General features: G+C 45.4%; 1 pseudogene; it reads left to right on the top strand.

The window, feature by feature from the left end:
• Positions 1–9776: 9776 nt before the first annotated feature.
• On the top strand, positions 9777–11633 carry LOC146622233 (uncharacterized; annotated as a pseudogene).
• Positions 11634–12347: the final 714 nt, after the last annotated feature.

The raw sequence follows: 12347 nt of genomic DNA, 5'->3' as shown, positions 1-12347 counted from the left end.
GACTCCAAGGTTCCTCACAGCATTACTGGAGGCCAAGGTAATGCCATCCACAGTAAAAATCTGGTTAGATACCATATTTCTAAGATTTTCAGGGCTGAGTACAATAACCTCAGTTTTATCTGAATTAAGAAGCAGAAAGTTAGCGGCCATCCAGGTCTTTATGTCTTTAACCCTTTAAGACCTACCATAGAACCAAGTTCGCCAGAGCTTATATTATATTTTTACATGCTGTGGAGCCATTTTTGGGAGCATTTCAAGTTGCTATACATCAATACAACCATTATAGCCCAAACTTTAATAATATGTCTGCATTAGGTGCATAGTAATTACATAAATTGCAAAAAAGTGCAATAAACTACAAAAAAATTGAAAATCGTTTTTGTTTTTTTAACATATATTTCTAGTTAGAGAAATTTAAGAGGCTTATCCCTCAAAACTGTAAATACAAAAAAGTTACACAAACTAGTTTCCCACCACAGGAAATTTATTTTGAGTGTCTTCATAGTTTTATTTTTGAAATACACCAATTTTTATATACTGCAGGAAAAACGAAAATAAATATTATAGTGCAAATTTGCAAAATAACAGCATATGCATCAAAATAAACTATTTCCAGCAGTGCAATATGAGTCTTAAGCATCCCAGAAACGACACAGAAAGTCATAAAGTCAAACATAACTTTTTAAAACACATAACAAGTAAAACACAAGCTCATAAGGCCCCGATCGTAAAAAACTACATTTCCGCAAAATTACGTCACTTCCGGTTTCGGGCAGGTCATGCGGTCATGTGATAGTTTGCGCTGATGGACGTAGGAAGTGTTACAAACAGCTGATGGATCGGCGAAGCGTGTTTCTGGAATATCATGTTTTTGTTGCTGCAAGTGATTTTTATGCAGTTTTTGCAAAGCTATATGTGGAAGGAAACTGTGACCTAGGACAAGCTGATGGCATAAGATGTAAGTACAACTCCTCCAGTTTCATATGCAAAAAAAATTATTGCGCTAGCTTACTTGGTTGCAGAGCTACCGGGATTTAAAAATAGTTACGCAAAACAGAGCGTGCCCGCTCCGATCGGCTGTAAAGGGTTAAGACATTCCTGCAGTTTAACTAATTGGTGTGTGTTATCTGGCTTCATAGATAGATAGAGCTGGGTGTCATCTTCATAGCAGTGAAAATGTATGCTATGTCTTCTGATGATGCTGCCCAGGGGAAGCATGTATAGTGTAAACAGTATTGGTACTAGCACTGAACCCTGTGGAACTCCATAATTAACCTCAGTGTGTGAAGAGGACTCTCCATTTACATGTACAAATTGGAGTCTATTAGATAGATATGATACAAACCACTGCAGCACAGTACGTGTAATACCTACAGCATGTTCTAATCGCTCTAATAGGATATTATGGTCAACAGTATCAAATGCTGAACTAAGGTCTAGCAGGACAAGTACAGAGATGAGTTCACTGTCAGAGGCCATAAGAAGGTCATTTGTAACCTTAACTAAAGCTGTTTCTGTGCTGTGATGAACTCTGAAACCTGAATGAAACTCATCAAATAAGCCATTCCTCTACAGATGATCTGTTAGCTGTTTGACAACTACTCTTTCAAGACAGTGCGTATCTGACTATTTCATGCATTTGAATGGAGTTCCTATCAAAAGTTACAGCTAACTTCATGAAGTTGTACAAAAACGCTTTATTTCGCGAAGACAGTGCGTTTCTGACTATTACATGCATTTGAATTCTATAAGATAAAGCCATGAATACGTATATCTGAATCTTCTATCAAAAGTTACAGCTATTTATATGAAGTTGTACAAAAACGCTTTATTTCGTCAAGACAGTGCGTTTATGACTATTACATGCATTTGAATGGGGAACTCGCCCGAAGTATTGGTTTTCATTATGTGAACTGTAATGATAGTTGCTATTGTTGAAGCTACCCACAGGGGGCGCTCTGGAATCAATAAGATATACAGAGTAGAAGAAGAAGTTATCGTGGTAGAAAGAATAATAAACAGCTAGCTGAAGCTAGCACCAGGAGCAATTCTTGATGTTTTATTCATAGAGGAATAAGAACATTACATGGTACCAGGAGTCGGGTTAAGAAAAAGAAGCAACGCAACAAGATGGATGCAATAAAACCGCCAAGTCCGTTGAAACTGACTGGAAACGTGGATGCAAGTTGGAGGACTTTCAAACAGCAGTTCAAACTGTATATTGCAGCTGTCGGAGTGGATCGACGGGCAGATGAAAGAAAAATAGCCATGCTGCTCACCATCGCCGGCACAGAAGCAATAGAGGTCTTCAACACTTTTGTGTTTGCTCAGCCCGAGGACAAAGATAACTTTGATGAAGTCATGAAGAAATTTGACGAGCACTGTCTGTCAAAGAAAAATGAAACATACGAGAGATACGTCTTTCGCTCACGCTTACAGCATCAGGGTGAGTCATTTGATACTTTTCTCACAGACCTCAAGATCAAACCTCAGTCCTGCAATTTTGGTGATCTCAGAGACTCTATGATACGAGATCAAATAGTGTTTGGAACTAATGAGAAGAAGCTCCGAGAGAAACTGTTGAGAGAAACAGAACTAACGCTGGAAAGTGCTATAAAGATAAGTCAAGCCAGTGAGCTAGCACGACAACATGTACTGACGTTTAGAGAGCCTGTTCAAGGAGCAGCGCAACAGGAAAATGAGGCAGTGAATGCAGTGTCGATTAAAAGAAAGCCATGGAGTAAATTCAAAAACAACGACAACAAAAACAGAACGTGTGACAATGAAATGTTCACTTGCAAGAGATGTGGAGAGAAACACAGACCAAAACAATGTCCCGCATATGGAAAAAAATGTGCAAAATGTAAAGGACAAAACCATTATGCAAAAATGTGTCTCTCCAAAAACAAGGGACAAAAAGTACACACTGTGCAGGAAGACACAGATGACAGTGATGATCTAAGTGAAACATTTTTCATTAAGATGGTGTCACATGAAGAAGATGTCAATGCACAGTCTTCAAGACATAACACTGGCCAAAGTGTTAGTTCAGTCACAGATGATAAATGGACTGCTCCACTGTTAGTCAATGGGACATTGGTAACATTTAAAATTGACACAGGGGCCAAAGCTAACTTGATCAACGAGAAGGATTTCAAGGCACTGACTGAGAAGCCTAGAAGATTTACAGAGAAAGTCACGCCGCTGAGGGCCTACAATAACCAGCCAATACAAACAAAAGGAGGATGCAGACTTAAAGTGACAGCAAAAGGCAAACAGCATAACATTTTGTTCACCATCGTGCCTGATGGACACGAGTCACTTTTAGGAGATAAAACATCTGAGGACTTGGGACTAGTAAAGAGGATCTATCAGATTAATACTGACGCCATGAAAGAAGCCAAACAAGGCAAGAGACTGGAACACCAAGGGCATGAAGGAAGTTCAGACATTATCAGTAAATTTCCTTCAGTCTTCAAAGGACATGGAACATTGCCTTACACCTACAAAATCCAGCTCAAGGATGATGCCGTGCCTGTGGTGCATGCCCCAAGGAGAGTGCCTGCTCCATTACGGACAAGTTTGAAAAAAGAGCTTGAAAGAATGACTCAAATGGGTGTCATTGAACGAGTGGAAGAGCCCACAGACTGGGTGAACTCTATCACTTGTGTCAAGAAAAAGAATACAGGTGCCTTAAGAGTCTGCCTTGATCCCAAAGATCTAAATGAAAATATTAAAAGAGAGCATTATCAGATCCCTAAGAGAGAGGAAATAATGAGTGAAATGGCAGGAGCTAAGTTTTTTAGCAAACTGGATGCATCACATGGATTTTGGCAGCTGAGGCTAGACCCAGAAAGCAGCAGGTACACTACCTTTAACACGCCATTTGGGCGTTACTGTTTCCTGAGGCTCCCATTTGGAATTAAATCAGCACCAGAGATCTTCCACAGGGCAATGGAGTCCCTGATCGAAGGGCTGGAAGGCACCAGAGTCTACATAGATGACCTCATAGTCTGGGGAAATACAAGGCAACAACATGATGAAAGGCTGGAGAAACTTTTGTGGAGAGTTAACAAGAATGGACTTAAACTGAATAGAGACAAGTGCCTCTTTGGTGTTTCAGAGATGACCTTCCTGGGAGATAAGGTTACAAGTGAAGGGGTGGAACCTGATCAGTCAAAGGTACAAGCCATATTGGATATGCCAGCACCCACTGACAAAAAAGGTGTCTTGCGAGCAATGGGGATGATCAACTTTCTGGGTAAGTTCATTCCTAATCTTACCTCCAAGACAGCATGCCTAAGGGAGCTGCTACAGCACAACACAGTGTTCGAGTGGACGGCCCGGCATGAGAAAGAGTGGAAAAAATTGAAGGAAACTGTAACTACAGAGCCGGTCTTGACATTCTTTGATCCATCAAAGCCAACAAAAATTTCAACAGATGCCTCAAAAGATGGCTTGGGAGCAGTTCTGCTCCAAAGGAACAAAGACAAGTGGCAACCTGTAGCATATGCGTCCAGATCTATGACAGAAACTGAACAACGCTATGCTCAAATTGAAAAAGAGACTTTGGGCTTAGTGTTTGGGTGTGGAAAATTTCACAGCTATGTATATGGATTACCAACCTTTACAGCAGAGACTGATCACAAACCTCTCATCTCGATCAGAAAAAAGAACCTCAACGACATGTCACCCAGAATTCAGCGCATGATGATGGTGTTGCGGCGCTATGATTTTGAGCTGATCTACACGCCTGGGAAATATATCGTACTTGCGGATGCTTTATCCCGAGCGCCAGCACCAAGTGGTGACAGGTTAGTCAGCGCTACAGCCGAGGAGGCTGAAACACATGTAAACATGGTAACTGCCTCACTCCCAGCATCAGATGTCATGTTGCAGCAAATTGTACAGGAGACGACAAAAGATCCAGTGCTGCAGAAAGTATCCCACCTTATACAGAATGGGTGGTCAAAAGGAGTCTGTCCAGGGTTCTACTCTTTGCGAGCTGATTTATGCATGGCTAATGGGCTGGTGCTGAGACAAAACCAGATTGTCATACCGCAATCCATGCGGAAAGACATGCTTCAGCGTATCCATGAAGGACATCTTGGAGTGGAGAAATGTAAAAGGAGAGCGAGAGAAGCAGTTTACTGGCCAGGCATCAACAGGGATATTGAAGAGATGATACAGAAATGTGAAACATGTCTCAAACATCACTACAAACAAACAAAAGAGCCAATGCTGGCAGCAGACCTACCCACTGCACCATGGCAAAAGGTAGGCACGGATTTATTTCATCTGGATGGCAAGGACTATGTTTTGGTGATTGACTACTATTCTAATTATCCATCAGCACAGTCAGTCATCACACACATGAAGGGCTTTTTTGCCAGACATGGAATTCCACAGTGTGTCATCAGTGACAATGGTCCACAATGTGACTGTAGAGAATTTAGTGACTTTGCAAAACAATATGGATTTCAACATATCACCTCTAGTCCCTTGTATCCCCAAGCGAATGGACAGGCAGAAAAAGGAGTCCAAATAGTAAAGAGATTGTTCAAAAAAGCAAGAGACAGTAAGACCGACCCTTACCTGGCTCTGCTAAGCTACAGAGCTTCATCCCTGGAGTGTGGGGCATCACCTGCTGAGCTACTCATGCATTGCAAGCTCCGCACCACACTTCCACACATTTCCAAGGAAAATGACAATGCACATGACAACAAGCTGACCGACAAAAGGATGAAACTCAAGCACAGACAGAAAATGAACTATGACAAAACTGCAAGGCGTTTGGAACCTCTTCAGGAAAGAGATGTTGTGAGGATTGCAGGTCCAGATTTCTGGGACAAAAAAGCAACAGTTCTCAGCGAAGTAGGGCCCAGATCGTTTGCTGTTCAGACAGAGAATGGACAAGTGTTAAGAAGAAACCGGAGAAGTCTGTTAAAGACACAGGATGTTAAACATCAGGACACAGAGACTGGAACTGAACAACGAGGTGCTAACCCTGTTGAGCACCACAGTGAGCCTCCTTCAACTTCCCCAATGTCTGAGATACTGAGAAGGTCTACCAGACCTAAGAAACCTACAGAGAGGCTCATAGAACAAGTGTGAACTGTTGTGGTAAAGAATTGTTAAAAAATAATAATAATAAATCACAAGTAAATAACGGATAATAATTCATTTAGAATAGTAATTGTTCACACTTAATTGAGACCTACTGAGTTATGTGTTACTGACTGTTCAAGTTGTCACAGGTGAAGCGTTCTAATGTGCTTGAGGGCTGTATGGGATTCATTTGGTTCATTCTGGAAGATGTAAGGTATACATTTGGATTTATTTTGTTTGACTTGTGCTACAACTTTTGGTTATAAAAAAGAACACTACTGAATGTAGTTTGTTGCACAATTTATAACATGTTGAATGTTAGACAAGAATGTTCAGATGTTACAGAGTAACATTACTCTTTGGAATTGTGCTTATTATAATACCAACCTGTTTGGAAAGGGGATGTAATGATAGTTGCTATTGTTGAAGCTACCCACAGGGGGCGCTCTGGAATCAATAAGATATACAGAGTAGAAGAAGAAGTTATCGTGGTAGAAAGAATAATAAACAGCTAGCTGAAGCTAGCACCAGGAGCAATTCTTGATGTTTTATTCATAGAGGAATAAGAACATTACATGAACAACTTGAAAATCTTAGCTCACACAGCTGCAAAACCTGTTTGCCCAGCACGGGGATATTGAATTCTATAAGATAAAGCCATGAATACGTATATCTGAATCTTCTATCAAAAGTTACAACTTTTTATATGAAGTTGTACAAAAACGCTGTTACATGCGCCGATATCATGTACATTTTACCAGGGCCAGTGTTGTTAGATGAGGCCATCCTGTGCTACTGGCTGAGGCCATACAAATTACACCAGGGACAGTCCTTCCTGTGAGGCCATCTTCATCCCACCAGGGCCTCTGCTGCTCATTGATGCCATCCACATTTCACCAGGGCCAGTGGTGTTGGCTAAGCCCATTCACATTACAGCAGGGTGTGTGGTGCTGACCAATACCATCCATATTTCACCAGGGACAGTGTTGTTAGATGAGGCCATCCACATTACAACATGGCCTGTGCTACTGGCTGAGGACATTTACATTTCACGAGGGCCTGTGGTCTCGGCTCAGGCCAACTACATTTCACCTGGGCCTGTGCTGCTGGCTGATACCATCCTCATTTCACCAGGGCCTGCGTTGCTGGCTCATGCCATCCACATTTCATCAGGGCGACTGTTGTTGGCTGAGGCCATCCACATTACACCAGGGACAGTGCTTCTTGTGAGGCCATCTTCTCCCCACCAGGGCCTCTGCTGCTCGTTGATGCCATCCACATTACACCTGGGCCTGTGGTGCTGACCGATATCATGCACATTTCACCAGGGTCTGTACTACTCGTTGATGGCATCCACATTACACTCGGGCCTGTGGTGCTGTCCGAAACCATCCACATTTCACCAAAGTCCAGTGTTGTTGGATGAGGCCATCCACATTACACCACTGCCAGTGCTTCCTGTGAGGCCATCATCACCACACCAGGGTGTGTGTTGCTGGCTTAGGCCATCCACATTACACCAGGGCTTATGTTGCTGGCTGATGCGATCCACAATACACAAGGGCCTGTGCTACTGGCTGAGGCCATTGACATTACACCAGGGTGTGTGGTGTTTACCAATACCATCCACATTTCACCAGGGCCACTGTTGTTGGCTGAGACCATACACATTACACCAGGGACAGTGCTTTTTGTGAGGCCATCTTCACCCCACCATGGCCTCTGCTGGTCGTTGATGCTGTTATGACCCAGGGTCATTATTTGCAGTACGGTGTTGTTATTGTTTGTATTTGTATTCAGTGTTGCTTGTTTCCAGGTGGAGGCCACCCATTGGTGGAGGAAGGAAAGAGGCCAGCTACAAAAGGGGTTGGACTGGGTCGGCGAGCAGACTTCCTGGTTTCCCGTGAGCTGTGTGTCTGGGGACCGTCGTGGTGTGTGACTGCACGGGGCTGCAATATTAATGCTGAAAAAGGGGTTGTACCTGGGCTTGGTAGCTGTAGGGGTGGGAAGCCGTTTTCTTTTATTCCCCTCTTTTCTCCTGTTTCGGGTAGGGAGACAGGTTAGAGAATTGTATTTTGTTTTGGGATCGTGGGAGGTAAGTTAGCTTTGTTTTTCTTTCTAGTGTGTTTTGTTTGTTGTTTTGGCATCGCCCACCCTGAAGCTCGCTACCTGTTCAGTAAATAAATTAACCAACTCTCGTCATTCTGCCGTGGTGTGATTTTTTTTTGTCGTTATTATGTATCGGGTTTATCTTTTTGTTGTGTTGCACCCCGGCTTCGGGCCGGTGTGTAACATAAATGGGGGCTCGTCCGTTTGAGGGATTTCGGGGTCGTTTGTGTGTAGTGGGGTTCGTGTGGGTGTGTGGGGTTTTTTTTTGTGTTTTTGGGGGTTGTTTGTGTGGGTGGCCGCGGATGGAGTTTGATGTGGATAAGTTTGCCGAGGCGCCTTCCTTGCAGCAGTTGAGTCGGTGTCGGAGGGAGGATTTGCTGCTTATTGCGGGCCGTTTTGATGTGCGAGCGCCGGCGGGGGTGAAAAAGGATGATTTGCGACAGCTTGTCACGGTGGCTTTGAGCGAGCGGGGTTTGCTGTCGAGCGTGCCGCTTGTTGGTGGGACGGGCGGGGCGGCTATGGAGCCGTTGGCTCCGTTGTCTGTTCCTCCTGTGGCCGCCCCCTCTGTGGCTCCTCCTGCTCCGGTGGTGGGGTCGTCGGCGGAGGAGCTCCAGTTGTTGCTCCGCATTAAGGAGGTGGAGTTAAGTAGTCACCGGTTGGAGGTAGAAGCGATGCATTTGAGGGTGAGGGCGTTGGAGTTGGAGCGCGGACCTCCACCGCGTGCCCCTGACTCTACGCCGCCCACGCCTGCGCCCTCTGTGCTCCCTGCGCCGCCGGCGCCTGGTCCCGCCCCGGCTCTCCGTCAGGATTTTGATGTTGGGAGGCACATTAAATTGGTGCCGCCCTTTTGTGAATCAGAGGTGGAGTCGTTTTTTCCTGCTTTTGAGCGTGTGGCTGCCGCGTTAAAGTGGCCGGAGGAGGTCTGGGTTTTGCTGTTGCAGTGTCGGCTGGTGGGTAGGGCTCAGGAGGTGTGGGCTAGCCTGTCAGCATCTGAGAGCTTAGATTATGGTGTGGTTAAGGCTGCCGTATTGCGTGCTTTTGAGTTGGTGCCTGAAGCGTACCGTCAGAAGTTTCGGCAGTGTGTGAGGGGGGGGGATCAGACTTATGTGGAGTTTGCGCGCGAGAAGGGTTTGCTCTTTGATCGGTGGTGCCAGGCTAGTGAGGTTAAGGAGTTTGCACAGTTGAAGGAGTTGATGTTATTGGAGGATTTCAAGGGGTGTCTGCCGGAGCGGGTGGTTGTTTATTTGAACGAGCAGAAGGTCGTTTCCCTCGCGAAAGCGGCGGTTCTGGCAGATGAGTTTGCTTTGACGCACAAGAGGGGTTTTTCCCCTCCGTTACGTCGGGGTTCTAGAGTTTTGCCGGAGGTGGGGGGGGGGCGTTCTCCCCCGCTCTCGCGGCGTAGCCCTACGGTGGCCGCTGGGGACCGCCGATGTTTTTTTTGTCATGAGCTCGGTCATCTCGTTGCTTCTTGTCCCGTGCTGAGGGCGAGGGAGGGGGCGCGGGCCGACATTTCGGGGGGGGCCGTGCAGTGTTGCTCCGCGGTAACCCGCCCTAGCTTAATGCCGGTTGGCGTCGTTCCGCGGGGGATAGATGAGGTGTTTCGACCGTTTGTTTCGACGGGGTTTTTATCGTTGTCTGGTGATGCGGGGGACCGGGTTCCGATCACCATCTTGAGGGATACAGGGGCGAAGCATTCGGTGGCGCGGCATGGAGTCGTGCCTTTCTCTCAGCAGTCGTACTGTGGTTCTGATTTGCTGGTGTGGGGTATCAAGGTGAGTCTTTTACGCATGCCTCTCCATACGGTTACTTTGACCTCGTCCTTCGTATCGGGCGCTGTGCGGGTGGGGGTTCGAGATCAGCTGCCAATTGAAGGCATTGATCTTGTTTTGGGAAATGACTTGGCCGGGGGAAAAGTGTTTCCGGCTATGCCGGAAGTTATTGAGTGTCCTACTTCGGATCGGTTATGCCAATTCCCGTCGGAGCTGGGTGACCCCACAGTTTATCCGGCATGTGTGGTTACTCGTGCTCAAGCTCGTCGCTTGGGTGGTGAGGTGGACATATCCGAAATGTTTCCGGACGGCTCTGAGCCGCATGATAGTTCTGTTCCGGGGGTAGATGGTGGGACGGCGAAGGTTTTTAGTATGGTGTCGGAGAAGGAGGCAGCAGGTATCCGCAGGTTTGTGTGTGGTCAACTCCGTGACGAGGCAGACCTGAGCACGCTGACCTTGGGAATTTTAAAAAAGAGATATCAGACACACAACAAATGTGACTCATTAAGGCCAGAAGTAGAAACTTTCATGAAACAGGTGGTGCAAGAGGAACTGATGAAAATGCAGGATAATGATGAAAGTGAAAGTGACTCAGAGACTAAGAAGCTCCAGAACAAAAGGAAAAGAGAAAATGGAAATGACGAGGTCATGAGTGAGAGTGAAGATGAATCCTGGGCAAAGAAATCACAAAATAATCATTCAAGCTCATCATCAGAATCTGAGGTTCAAGAGGACAACAAAACAGAAAGTAAAGAAAGCAGCAATGATGAAGAAAATGCCAAATCTCAAGCTGATGGTGAAGAGCCAGAGGTGAAAAAATCACAACAAAAGAGAAATGAAAATCGTCAAATTGACAGTGACGAGTCTTCTGATGAGGAACTCAGTGAGGAAAGCAACTGCAGTGACAGTCCAAAGAAAATGGTGAGAATGAACGTCGAGACAGTAACCAGCAGTAAAGATGAAGGAAGGAGAACACCACTGAGTGATGCAGGAAACGAATCAGATGGAGACTGCAAGTCAGAAACGAGTGACAAAATTAGGAGCGACGAGTCTTCTGACAGTGAAAAAGAAGATACAAAAGTGGAAGAGAAAACCAGTGACCCAGACTCAGTTTCATCACTACCTTCTTTGGAAGATGAAAAAGAAAATAAGACTGATAAAACAAATGATAAAAAGATGAAGAAGAGTGTGAAGAAAGATGAGAGCACCAGAAAACCAAAGTCTGATGACAAATCGGTGGCGAGGCTTGAACGTTATATTGCCCTCTGCGGCGTGAGGAGAAATTACAAGAAGCTGCTGGAGGACTGCTGCTCCCAGGTGGCTGTTCTGAGGAAGGAGCTTGAAGAGCTTGGTGTACATGGTCAGCCAACTATTCAGAAATGGAAAAAGGTCAGAATGAAGAGAGAGCAAGCTCAAGAACTGGCTGCTCTTGATGTTAACAACATCATTACCACACAAGGTCGACCTACACGCAGGGGTGCCTCAGCAAGTCAGAAACAACAGGACTGTCCGTCCTCTGAATATCAGCGCACTCTAAACTCGGAATCAGACAGTGATCAGGAAAACAATACCCACAGAGGTCGCAGGTAAATGTCCGAATGGGCCAACCTGCAGGGGATCATCAGTGATGACACAGACAGTGACTGATGAGTCTGGTTTCCCCCTAGGAAGTGTTCGATTTGTTTGTTTGTTTTAATGTTTTTGATACTAGGTCTAGCATCTCCCTAATGAGATGCTTGATTTTAGGTGGGGGGGTGTTATGACCCAGGGTCATTATTTGCAGTACGGTGTTGTTATTGTTTGTATTTGTATTCAGTGTTGCTTGTTTCCAGGTGGAGGCCACCCATTGGTGGAGGAAGGAAAGAGGCCAGCTACAAAAGGGGTTGGACTGGGTCGGCGAGCAGACTTCCTGGTTTCCCGTGAGCTGTGTGTCTGGGGACCGTCGTGGTGTGTGACTGCACGGGGCTGCAATATTAATGCTGAAAAAGGGGTTGTACCTGGGCTTGGTAGCTGTAGGGGTGGGAAGCCGTTTTCTTTTATTCCCCTCTTTTCTCCTGTTTCGGGTAGGGAGACAGGTTAGAGAATTGTATTTTGTTTTGGGATCGTGGGAGGTAAGTTAGCTTTGTTTTTCTTTCTAGTGTGTTTTGTTTGTTGTTTTGGCATCGCCCACCCTGAAGCTCGCTACCTGTTCAGTAAATAAATTAACCAACTCTCGTCATTCTGCCGTGGTGTGATTTTTTTTTTGTCGTTATTATGTATCGGGTTTATCTTTTTGTTGTGTTGCACCCCGGCTTCGGGCCGGTGTGTAACAATGCCATCCACATTAAACCTGAGCCTCTGGTGCTGACCGATATCATCCAC

Source organism: Diplotaxodon limnothrissa, linkage group LG11, assembly GCF_057381915.1.
Source record: "Diplotaxodon limnothrissa isolate DT_005_m linkage group LG11, D_limnothrissa_male_GT1.1, whole genome shotgun sequence".
Taxonomy (NCBI): domain Eukaryota; kingdom Metazoa; phylum Chordata; class Actinopteri; order Cichliformes; family Cichlidae; genus Diplotaxodon; species Diplotaxodon limnothrissa.
The sequence above is the reverse complement of the archived record's forward strand: the minus strand, read 5'-3'. Positions and strand labels throughout refer to the sequence as shown.